Here is a 13,119-nt window from a genome sequence, read left to right on the forward strand (position 1 = left end):
GGAGCAGATGACCCAGGAGGACCCTTCCAACTCTACCTTTCTATGATTCCTATGACTATATGAGTAATAGTTTCACACAATTTCTGTATGGAGATAGAGAACTAAATTTAGCAGGTAAAAAAATTATAGCTTGCAATTACGTAAAAGAAACATCAAACGTATGAGTATCCTAGATAATTTAATGGTGAAATTAAAGTTTGGTGTCAACAACTAAGATGTAAAGCATTATCTTTACAATACATGCTTGCATGAACAAAGAATATTTCTGAGGACCTCAGAAAAAGAGTTGGTAATGTTCATTAGAGTTTTGGATTCCTCCAATCTAGACAGACAGAATGGTGGAATCCAGAACAAATCACTGTAGTAGCAAGGCTTATAATATTCTGCAAGGCCCCAAAGAAACCCAATTTCTAAGCAACTAAAGGCTTTTCTCACATTAGACAATGTCAGTGTTTATAAGTCCATCTTCACGAGACATAGAACTAAAATGATGAAATAACAGAATTGAAAGGAGAGAGCCATCTCCAAAAAGAACATTGCTGACCATTTGCAGTTTGCTAAAAATCCCCTCCATCAAACCAAAAGGCTATTGGAACAGTGTTTTGTGGATGGATGAGCCAAAATATAGCTTATTTGTTGAAAGCAGAAATGTTATATTTGGAGAAAGGAAAACTACTTTACGACATAAAACCTTATAACGTATGTGAAACACAATGGTTTAGGCCTTAATGATTTCGGAATTTTATTCTTAATTTCTAAAAGAAAAAGTCGGCACATCTGTCCTTGTACTAAATCTCTATAAAAAGGTCATGCAACAAAACAGAGACAAAAAGCACAAGTTGTTTTACAAAAGAATGGTTAAATAAGAATGAAGTGGAGGTTTTTGGATGGCTAAGTCAAAGTCCTGCCCTTAATCCTATAGATATGTAGTAGATGAGAGGGCTCACCAACCAACTGAGTTTAAGCTGTTTGGTAGAGAAGAATTGTCTAAAATTCCTCCAAGTCAATGTGCAAGATTAATCAACAATTACTGGAAACATTTAGTTGCATTTATCGCTGCGTAAGGAACTTGTCACACTAAAAACTGAAAGCAAAGTTTCTTATATTTTTGACACTCATAGACATGCGATATTGGAACATTTTAACTAAACAAATGACAATGTCTTTATTTGCTTTCTTACTTGACTCGGTCTTCTTGATCTGCTTTTAAGTCAAATTTATGGAGAAAAATTGATAATTCTGAAGTTTCCACCATTCTATATAACATCAAATGTTGATCGATAAGACAAAATGGAACAATATTTCAGTTTGCATAATTTAATGAAATGCTCCTGTTTCTACATTTTGCAGTTATGTTCTTTTTGTAATATAACTTGGTGTTCTTTTTAACACTCTATTAGAACATCCATCCAATGTGTTCATTTCTTATAAAACAAAACAAAAATTGGGTATAGTGTTTTGATTGTTATTGGGTGACCTATGTAATGCACAAAATTACTTCACTGCCTATGTAAACGTCATCTGGGAGGTGAGACTAAACAATATGGCATGTGTTTTCATTTTGCTAGGATACATTTTTCTTTTAAACATCTGAAGATCCATAACAAGAATGCATCAGCAATATGTAGAAAGAATCAATTCAATTTATAATTCAAGTTTGGTATAGAAATATAATATTCCATTGTGGGACATCTTGAAATAACTGAGCATTATGGATTGGATGTAAATGCTGTGGAATTGAACGTGTTAAAATAAAATATGACATTAAAAGTCTTATCTATTTTAGATCTTAGTTCCTAAAATATACATGGTTTGATGCCAAATGGTCTGATTGCTTTATTGATTAATTTTGTTTACATGTAGTTGAGAATCTATTTGTATTAAAGGGCTTGCCACCTTAACCCCTTAGTGACAGAGCCAATTTGGTACTTAATGACCAGGCCAATTTTTGCAATTCTGACCACTGTCACTTTATGAGGTTATAACTCTGGAACGCTTCAACGGATCCCGCTGATTCTGAGATTGTTTTTTCGTGACATATTGTACTTCATGTTAGTGGTAACATTTCTTCGATATTACTTGCGATTATTTATGAAAAAAACAGAAATATGGCGAAAATTTTTAAAATTTTGCAATTTTCAAACTTTGTATTTTTATGCCCTTAAATCAGAGAGATATGTCATGAAAAATAGTTACTAAATAACATTTCCCACATGTCTACTTTACATCAGCACAATTTTGGAAACAAAATTTTTTTTTGTTAGGGAGTTATAAGGGTTAAAAGTTGACCAGCAATTTCTCATTTTTACAACACCATTTTTTTTTAGGGACCACATCACATTTGAAGTCATTTTGAGGGGTCTATATGATAGAAAATAATGAAGTGTGACACCATTCTAAAAACTACACCCCTCACGGTTCTCAAAACCACATTCAAGAAGTTTATTAACCCTTTACGTGCTTCACAGGAACTGAAACAATGTGGAAGGAAAAAATGAACATTTAACTTTTTTTTGCAAACATCTTAATTCAGAACCATTTTTTTTTTTTTCACAAGTGTAAAAACAGAAATGTAACCATAAATTTTGTTATGCAATTTCTCCTGAATACGCCAATACCCCATATGTGGGGGTAAACCACTGTTAGGGCGCACCGCAGAACTTAGAAGTGAAGGAGCGCCGTTTGACTTTTTCAATGCAGAATTGGCTGGAATTGAGATCGGACACCATGTCACATTTAGAGAGCCCCTGATGTACCTAAACAGTGGAAATGTGTGGTGAGCACTTTGAACCCCCAAGTGCTTCACAGAAGTTTATAACGTAGAGCCGTGAAAATAAAAAATCGCTATTGTTTACACAAAAATGACCTTTTCGCCCACAAATTCTTATTTTCACAAGGGTAACAGGAGAAATTAGACCACAAAAGTTGTTGAGCAATTTCTCCTGAGTACACTGATACCCAATATGTGGGGGTAAACAACTGTTAGGGCGCACCGCAGAGCTTGGAAGAGAAGGAGTGCCGTTTTACTTTTTCAATGTAGAATTGGCTGGAATTGAGATTGGACGCCATGTCGCGTTTGGAGAGCCCCTAATGTGCCTAAACAGTGGAAACCCCCCACAAGTGACACCATTTTGGAAACTAGACCCCTTAAGGAACTTATCTAGATGTGTGGCGAGCACTTTGAACCCCCATGTGCTTCACAGAAGTTTATAACGTAGAGCCGTGAAAAAAAAAAATTGCATTTTTTCTACAAAAATGATCTTTTTGCCCACAAATTTTTATTTTCACAAGGGTAACAGGAGAAATTAGACCACTAAAGTTGTTGTGCAATTTCTCCTGAGTACATCGATACCCAATATGTGGGGGTAAACCACTGTTTGGGCGCACCGCAGAGCTTGGAAGAGAAAGAGTGCCGTTTTACTTTTTCAATGTAGAATTGGCTGGAATTGAGATCGGACGCCATGTCGCGTTTGGAGAGCCCCTGATGTGCCTAAACAGTAGAAATCCCCCACAAGTGACCCCATTTTGGAAACTAGACCCCCCATGGAACTTATCTAGATGTGTGGTGAGAACCTTGAATGCCCAAGTGCTTCACAGAAGTTTATAATGCAGAGCCGTGAAAATAAAAAAATTTTTTTTTTCCACAAAAAAGATTTTTTAGCCACCAAATTTTTATTTTCACAAGGGTAACAAGAGAAATTGGACCCCAAAAGTTGTTGTCCAATTTGTCCTGAGTATGCTGGTACCCCATATGTGGGGGTAAACCACTGTTTGGGCGCACGGCAGAGCTCGGAAGAAAGGAGCGCCGTTTTGGAATGCAGACTTTGATAGAATGGTCTGCGGGTATTATGTTGCGTTTGCAGAGCCCCTGATGTACCTAACCAGTAGAAACCCTCCACAAGTGACTCCATTTTGGAAACTAGACCCCCCAAGGAACTTATCTAGATGTGTGGTGAGAACTTTGAATGCCCAAGTGCTTCACAGAAGTTTAGAATGCAGAGTCGTGAAAATAAAAAATATTATTTTTTTCCACAAAAAAGATATTGTAGCCCCCAAGTTTTTATTTTCACAAGGGTAACAGGAGAAATTGGACTGCAATAGTTGTTGTCCAATTTATCCCGAGTATGCTGATGCGCCATATGTGGGGGTAAACCACTTTTTGGGCGCACGGCAGAGCTCGGAAGGGAAGGAGCGCCTTTTTGGAATGCAGACTTTGATAGAATGGTCTGTGGGCATTATGTTGCGATTGCAGAGCCCCTGATGTACCTAAACTGTAGTAACCCCCCACAAGTGACCCCATTTTGGAAACTAGACCCCCCAAGGAACTTATCTAGATGTGTGGTGAGAACTTTGAATGCCCAAGTGCTTCACAGAAGTTTAGAATGCAGAGTCGTGAAAATAAAAAATATTATTTTTTTCACAAAAAAGATTTTGTAGCCCCCAAGTTTTTAGTTTCACAAGGTTAACAAGAGAAATTGGACCCCAGAAGTTGTTGTCCAATTTATCCCGAGTACGCTGATGCCCCATATGTGGGGGTAACCCACTGTTTGGGCGCACGGCAGAGCTCAGAAGGGAGGGAGCACCATTTGACTTTTTGAGCGCAAAATTGGCTGTCGTATTTGGAGACCCCCCTGATGTACCTAAACAGTGGAAACCCCCCAATTCTAGCTCCAACCCTAACCCCAACACACCCCTAACCCTAATCCCAACCTCATCCATAATCCTAATCACTAACCCTAACCATAATCACAACCCTTACCCCAAAACAACCCTAATGTCAACCCTAACCATAACCCTAATCAAAACCCTAAATCCAACACACCCCTAATCCTAATCTCAATTCTAACCTCAAACCTAACCCTAATCCCAATACACCCCTAATCACAACCCTAACCTTAACCCTAATCCCAAACCTAACCCTAATCCCAAGCGTAACGCTAATGCCAACCCTAACCCTAATACGAACCCTAATCCAAACCCTAACCCTAATCCCAGCTCTAACCCTAACTTTAGCCCCAACCCTAGCCCTAACTTTATCGCCAACCCTAACCCTAGCCCTAGGGCTACTTTCACACTTGCGTCGTTTGGCATTCCATCGCAATCCGTCGTTTTGGACAAGAAACGGATCCTGCAAATGTGCCCGCAGGATGCGTTTTTTGCCCATAGACTTGTATTGCCGACGGATCGTGACGGATGGCCACACGTCGCGTCCGTCGTGCACTGGATCAGTTGTGTTTTGGCGGAGCGTCGGCACAAAAAAAGTTCAATGAAACGTTTTTTTGTACGTTGCATCCGCCATTTCTGACCGCGCATGCGTGGCCGTAACTCCGCCCCCTCCTCCCCAGGACATAGATTGGGCAGCGGATGTGTTGAAAAACTACAGCTGCTGCCCACGTTGTGCACAATTTTCACAACGTGCGTCGGTATGTCGGGCCGACGCATTGCGACGGCCCCGTACCGACGTAAGTGTGAAAGAAGCCTAACCCTAAGTTTAGCCCCAACCTTAACCCTAAATTTAGCCCCAACCCTAACCCTAAATTTAGCCCCAACCCTAGCCCTAACCCTAGCCCTACCCCTAACCTAACCCTACCCCTAACCCTACCCCTAACACTAACCTAACCCTACCCCTAACCTAACCCTACCCCTAACCCTACCCCTAACCCTACCCCTAACCTAACCCTAACCCTAACCTAACCCTACCCCTAACCCTACCCCTAACCTAACCCTACCCCTAACCCTACCCCTAACCCTACCCCTACCCCTAACCCTACCCCTAACCCTACCCCTAACCCTAACCCTACCCCTAACCTAACCCTACCCCTAACCCTAACCCTACCCCTAACCCTACCCCTAACCCTAAACCTAACCCTAATTTTAGCCCCAACTGCTGTTCTCCTGCCGGCCGGCAGATGGAGACAGATGGCGGGCGCACTGGGCATGCGTCCGCCATGTTCTGCTGCCAGCGGCCAGGAGGAGCAGCAAGAGGATCCAGGGACCTAGGTGAGTATGCTAGGGTCCCCGAATCCCCCTATTTCTCTGTCCTCTGATGTGCGATCACATCAGAGGACAGAGAATTACACTTTACTTTTTTTTTTTTTTGCGGTCGCCGGTAAACAGTTAATTACCGGCGATCGCAAAACAGGGGTCGGTAATACCGACCCCGATCGTGCTCTTTGGGGTCTCGGCTACCCCTGGCAGCCGAGACCCCAAAGATTCTCCCGGTGCCGGCCGGCGGGCGCACTGCGCATGCGCCCGCCATTTTGAAGATGGCGGCGCCCACCGGGAGACACGAGGAGCAACGGGGGAGCTAGGTGAGTATTGGGGGGCCACCTGGGACCCCTTTTCTCTGTCCTCCGATGTGCGATCACATCGGAGGACAGAGAAATTAAAAAGAGATCGCGTTTTTTTTTTTTTTTTTTTTTTTTTTGCGATCGCCGGTAAACGGTTAATTACCGGCGATCGCAAATGCGGGGTGGGTTAAAACCCCCCCGAATCATGTTCTCTGGGGTCTCGGCTACCCTCGGCAGCCGAGACCCCGGAGAAAATCGGCCTCTGGGGGGCGCTATGGACTTTTTCCACAGCGCCGTTAATTAACGGCGCTGTGGTTTAAGTACCCTTAGCGGCCGCCGTTAAAAGGCGTATCGGCGGTCGCTAAGGGGTTAAAGAACATTTGTTTTATTTAAAGCACCAATCCAGCTATTTTTTTTCAGCACTGGAGTGGCACTTAAAATGTAAGCCACCTGCCCCGATCATAAACTCACCCTCGGGAGTCTTCACCATTTTTCAGTGCAGCTCCAGTCCTGCGATGCCATCTTGTAAGCGCATCTTCTGATTGGCCAAAAGTCAAAAGCTACAGTGGGTACAGAAAGTATTCAGACCCTTTTAAATTGTTCACCCTTTGTTTCCTTGCAGCCATTTGGTAAATTTAAAAAAAGTTAATTTTTTTACATTAAAGTACACTCTGCACCCCATCGTGACTGAAAAAAACAGAAAAGTAAAACTTTTTGAAAATGTAATAAAAAAGAAAAACTGAAATATCACATGGTCATAAGTATTCAGACTCTTTGCTCAGATACTCATATTTAACCCATTATCTATCAATGTCCTTTTGTGGGACGCCTAATCTTTTGCTATTAGCAACTAAGATTTTATAATTAGGTCCAATTTTTTGTGTTGTGTTTGTAAAATGAACGTTTTCAAAACAGGAAATCATGTCATTGTCATTTTTAATTGAATATTCTTCCAACCAGAGAGGAAAAATCCGTACTTGTAAAAATTTGGCAAATAATGTTTCTGATTCATTAGAACCCAAATCATTAAAAATCTGTTATTTAAAAAGAAAATGAAAATTGCTAATTTGGCAAGTAATGGGTTAAGTCACATGCTGTTCATTCCTTCATTGGAGTCCAGCTGTGTTTAATTAAATTGATAGGACTTGATTTGGAAAGGCTCACACCTGTCCATATAAGACCTCACAGCTCACACTGCATGTCAGAACAAATGAGAATCATGAGGTCAAAGGAACTGGCCAAGGAGCTCAGAGACAGAATTGTAGCAAGATACAAATCTGGCCAATGTTGCAAAAGAATTTCTCCAGTACTCAAGATTCCTAAGAGCACAGTGGCCTTCATAAGCCTTAAATGGAAGAAGTTTGGGAACACCAGAACTCTTCCTAGACCTGGCTGTCTAGCCAAACTGAGCAATCATGGGAGAAGAGCCTTTGTGAGAGAGGTAAAGAAGAACCCCAAGATCACTGTGGCTGAGCTCCAGAGATGCAGTAAGGAAATGGGAGAAAGTTCCACAAAGTCAACCATCACTGCAGCCCTCCACCAGTTGGGCCTTCATGGCAGAGTGGCCTGATGGAAGCCTCTCCTCAGTGCAGGACATATTAAAGCCTGCATAGAGTTTGCTAAAAAACACAAATGAAGGACTCCCAGACTATGAGAAACAAGATTCTCTGGTCTGATGAGATAAACCTTTTTGGTGACAATTTAAAGTGGTATGTGAGGAGAAAACCAGGCGTTGCTCATCACCTGTCCAATACAATTCCAGCAGTGAAACATGGTGGTGGCAGCATCATGCTATGGGGGTGTTTTTCAGCTGCAGGGACATGATGACTGGTTGTCATTGAAGAAAACATGAATGTGGCCAAGTACAGAGATATCCCGGATGAATAAATCTTCCAGAGTGCTCTGGACCTCAGACTTGACCGAAGGTTCATCTTCCAACAAGACAATGAACCTAAACACACAGCTAAAGCAACAAAGGAGTGGCTTCAGAACAACTCTCTGACCATTCTTAACTGGCCCAGCCAGAGCCCTGACCTAAACCCAGTTGAGCATCTTTGGAGAGACCTGAAAACGGCTGTCGACCAATGTTCACCATCCAACCTGATGAAACTGGAGAAGATCTGTAAGGAGGAATGGCAGAGGATCCCTAAAACTTGTTGCATTTTTCCCAAGAAGACTCATGGCTGTACTAGCTCAAAAAGGTGCTTCTACTCAATACTGAGCAAATGGTCTGAATACTTATTACCACGAGATATTTCAGTTTTTCTTTTTTAATAAATTTGTAAAAATTGCTACGTTTCTGTTTTTTTAGTCAAGATGGGGTGCAGAGTATTAGGTGTCGAGTTCCCACTGCTGCACAGGGGGAATCTCGAACCATGTCTGCTGCGGTCTCCCATTCTACATCAGCCGCATCATTCTGGAATGCTGTAGATAAGCCCCCAATGTATCCTGAAAGATGAGAAAAAGAGGTTAGATTATACTCACCCAGGGGCGGTCTTGCTGCAGTCTGGTCCGAGGCCTCCCATCTTCATAGGATGATGTCCCCTTCTTGTCTTCACGCTGTGGCTCCAGCGCAGGCGTACTTTTTCTGCCCTGTGGAGGGCAGAGCAAAGTACTGCAGTGCGCAGGTCCTGGGAAAGGTCAGAGAGGCCCGACACCTGCGCACTGCAGCACTTTGCTCTGCCATCAACAGGGCAGACAAAGTACGCCTGCGCCAGAGCCGCAGCGTGAAGACAAGAAGAGGACGTCATCATACGAAGGTGGGAGGCCACGGACAGGACCGCAACGCCCATCGGATCAAGCCGACCGCCCAGGTGAGTATAATCTAACCTCATTTTCTCATCTTTCAGGTTACATCGGGGGCTTATCTACAGCATTACAGAATGCAGTAGATAAACCCCTGATGGTGGTGGGCTTAGCTCAACTTCCATTTTGGGGGTGGCATGTTCCCTTTAATTAGAAAAAAATGAATTGTTAGGACTGGTGGAACGCATCAAATAATAATTAGAGATAATATAAGGTGCGTTCGCAGTCCGGGGTCCACCGTGCAGCTAAGACACCTGCTGCTTGGTGCTGATGGACTATTTGGCAGTATAATGAAAGTACACACATGGATTATCTTCACCCAGTATGAAGGAAGTGAACACTGTTGCATTACAGGGCCTCAATACCACACAGAGAGCGCAAGCAAGACAACGCAGAACTCTGCCCTACAACTCAGGGTAAAAGTCCCTCTAGATCTCTTGCGCTCGACACCTCTACAGTGATGCCAGGGAATCAACTAAACTAAAACATTTACTGCACCAGAGGGCATGCAGCGCTGCTCTGGCGGACGCCACTAACCACCCTAACTAGGGCCAGGAAAGCGCACTATCTGAGCACGGTGCCACTCTGGCGGTCACTGCTAATTCAGTATCTTGTGCTAATGTGCAGGATAGCACTGTCGGGCGCTAGGTAGCTCTACCATCGGCGAGCAGGCAACAACACTAGAGATGGGAATGATTCGGAGCTTTCATCCATCGACAGGCATTCATCCACACACAAGTTAACAAGTTTACACTAGCGCATGGCCGAGCAGCCATGCAAACCTTTTATAGTAGTAGCGCTCCAGGACCTTCCTGATGGTCCAATAGGAGTAGCAACAGGACCAGAGCATGTGATCCCTGACCTCCAATGGGAGGTCGTTCCACGGGCATGCTCAGTGTGGGAAAAGCAGGATTTAGTCCCTGAAACGCCTGCTCACTGCTGATCAGTGCTGGCTACAAAGGCAGAGCCTGGAAAGGCAGCAGTACCCAAGCGCACAGTATCAGCTTGAGCCAGATGCTGGGATCGACATCTCTGCTGAGCAGGTTACACTGTGGCTGGAGGAGAATGGAAGACCACAGTGGACATGGTTCGAGATTCCCCCTGTGCAGCGGTGGGAACTCAACACCTAACATGAACTTTTTTGAATTTACCAAATGGCTGCAATAAAACAAAAAGTGAAAAATTTAAAGGGGTCTGAATACTTTCCGTAACCCCTGTATATTACAAGAGCTCAGTGTAAGTCTATGAGAGACAGAATGAGGCTCCCATAGACTTGTATTGAAAAGTGACCTCCGTGCAGCTCCATGAAACACTGGAGCTGCTGACAGGTAATATTCGATGGAGACTGATGGGAGAAACACTGGAAAATGATGAAGGTGGCGGCAGGTGAGTATGAGACAGGGGGCAGGGGAATTTCATTTAGAGCACTACTCCAGGGGTACAATAAAAAAAAACGCTGGAGTGGTGCTTTCAATCCATGTTTTATGAATTTTCTCCAGTAATTTAAAGGAGTTGTCCACCTTAAGGAAGTTTTTTTTTTATTATTTTTTACTTAAAGGTATGTAATTGAGTCTAAAAATAATTGTTTACATTATTCTTCATTGAAAATTTTACATATTTTATCTTCTTCAGCTTCTATGTTGCACTTTCTATTCCTGGCTACAGAATTAGATAACTGAGAATCCATCAGTGAGCTCATTCTGATGGTTTGACTAGAGAGTTTGCATATATTTTATCTATTTGTTTCTGAACTCCTTCAGCTGATATATGGTCACTGGCCAAAGTATTGAATGAACAAGTGACTACAGTTCTTCTAATTTTTTATTTTATTTTACATATTAGTGAACACAGGTGAATAAATTGCTAAATCTCTACTTTTATTTTTTCATACACGCTTATATGCAGTCTCTCTGGTTATTTTTTAACTAAGTAACGAATCATATCAGGATGGAAGTGTCAGACACAGAAATTATACCTGGGCAATCAACAATTGGAGTTAAAAGTTATGGCTCAGGAAAATGTGTAAAAAAAAAGATTTTTCCTTAAGAAAGTTTTTTCCTGCAAAAATAGTATAACTATATTATTGCCTAATATTATTACAATTGTATTGACAACATGTCAATCATATCTAAAAGTGAATAGCATTTAAAGACAAAAAAAAATCTAGAATTGACTTTTACTTGTTTATGTTGTCTTTCTAAGAGTGTAATAAAAAGTGATCATTAAGTCCTAGATATCACAACATGGTAAGAATGAAAAGTACGCTTTAATAAATACCAGTAATGGGTTGGAACATGGTGATCAAGTATTTGACACAAAACATCTATTTAATTAATCATTCATCACCCATTTTAGATGCTTTCTATCTTCTTCATACCTGTGAAAGGTACATCTTGCCACGCAAAATATAAACCCTTATACAGCTGGAAATTGTAACGCTTAGGACTCTCAGAAGGGTGATAAAAACACAATTATTATTTTTTTTCAAAGTGTGTATTCATTACACAACAGAATTAAAACTAAATAAAATATCTGTATTTGTCCTTGTCACAATTGTAAGGACAGGCAGGGTAAAGTGAACAGTTCTGTATTTAAAAAAAAAAATTAAATCAAAAATATGGTAACTATGGAAAAAAATGTTTTTTTCCCTATTTTACTCCCCCATAAAAGTTTTAGTAATAATTAAGTATACATTTTATATGTACCATAAGATGATGTCGATGCCAAATATATCTCATTCTACAGAAAAAAAGTCTTGCACTACTATGACTTGGAACAAAATAAATAAGTCCTGGCTCCTTGAAATGAATAGTGAAGATGAAACAAGTTGCTGTAACAAGAGCTTAAGTGACTTATTTTGGAAGACTTCTTTAAAATATTTTTGTATTATTTTTCATGCCTTTTTAGCAATCATTTTTGAATTCAATTTGAAAATTTCCAATTGATTACTGTGTTACTCCTTCTTTATTTGATTTATCCAGAATAGGACCTTTTTCCCTATCTCCTAACATTTAGGGCCTGTGGAGAGATTCAGATTTATTTTGTCCATGAGATATCATGTCTAAATCAATACTGTGGTTTCTCCTGATGAAGAAGTTTGGAACTTCGAAACGCGTTGACAAATAAACCGCGTTCCAGAATACTGTTCTCCTCTTCCATCTTTGACTACGAGCAGCACAGAATTAACCCAATAATTCCATTTCAGTTGTTGGCTGGTGTAAACTATAATTCTCTTCCAATTATAGGCTGGAAGATAAGTCTGCCTCCAGAGCTTGCTTTAAATATAAAGGGGCGATACCTATGTGATGTGCAATGGTTACCAGTGCTACCAATGTGATGTGCAATGGCTGATCTCAGCTCTTCTGCTCTCCATGCAGAACTGTGTATGACTATGACTGACACACCTGCAGGTTCTTCTGAGCTTCAGCTTCCAGCTCACAGGCAGACAGGGTTGTAATTTATTGCAATACAGAAAAGCTTAGAGAGAAGCAAAAAATGTGTTTACAAGAAGACACATTTCATGTCTCCTGTTCTGTGTGGGTTACTTGTCTCACTGGTAACTCCTCTTCATGTAAAATAAGCTCTGGAGGCAGAGTTATCTTCTAGGCACCATACTCCCCAGAGCCCAGAAGAGATAATTTATGTAAAGTGTTAGATGATTTCTCAGTAACAACACATCTGATATGAGGCACACAGGAAAAAACTGTTGTCAACATTTTACAGCCTGTATGCCCATATTAATAATTTACATAGGTTAATTAACAAACAATAATAGTTAATAGAGATGAATGGATCTGTCGTGTTTCAAATTTTCGTAACCACATGGATTTTACAGGGTAATTCAATTTGCTGCAAAGTTTTTCTCTTCAAATTTAATGCTCCTTATAAAGCTCTGGTGTCCCTCAAGACCTCAGAACATAGTAACCATAGAATGAAAGAAAATGATTACTTGCCTCACCGTTCTTCTATCCTGCCACCCTTGCAGCCTGCTCTCTTGTCCTCTGCGACTATTCTTTTCTCTTTC

The 13,119-nt window shown here is 41.2% G+C and overlaps 1 protein-coding gene across 25 annotated transcripts in view; it reads left to right on the forward strand.

Moving 5' to 3' along the window:
• Window positions 1-13,119, forward strand: part of LOC138637428 (titin homolog) — a 1,151,517-nt gene that overhangs the window by 131,673 nt on the left and 1,006,725 nt on the right. The gene's annotated exons all lie outside the window — the stretch shown is intronic.

Source organism: Ranitomeya imitator, chromosome 5 (assembly GCF_032444005.1).
Source record: "Ranitomeya imitator isolate aRanImi1 chromosome 5, aRanImi1.pri, whole genome shotgun sequence".
In the NCBI taxonomy this organism is placed as follows: Eukaryota; Metazoa; Chordata; class Amphibia; order Anura; family Dendrobatidae; genus Ranitomeya; species Ranitomeya imitator.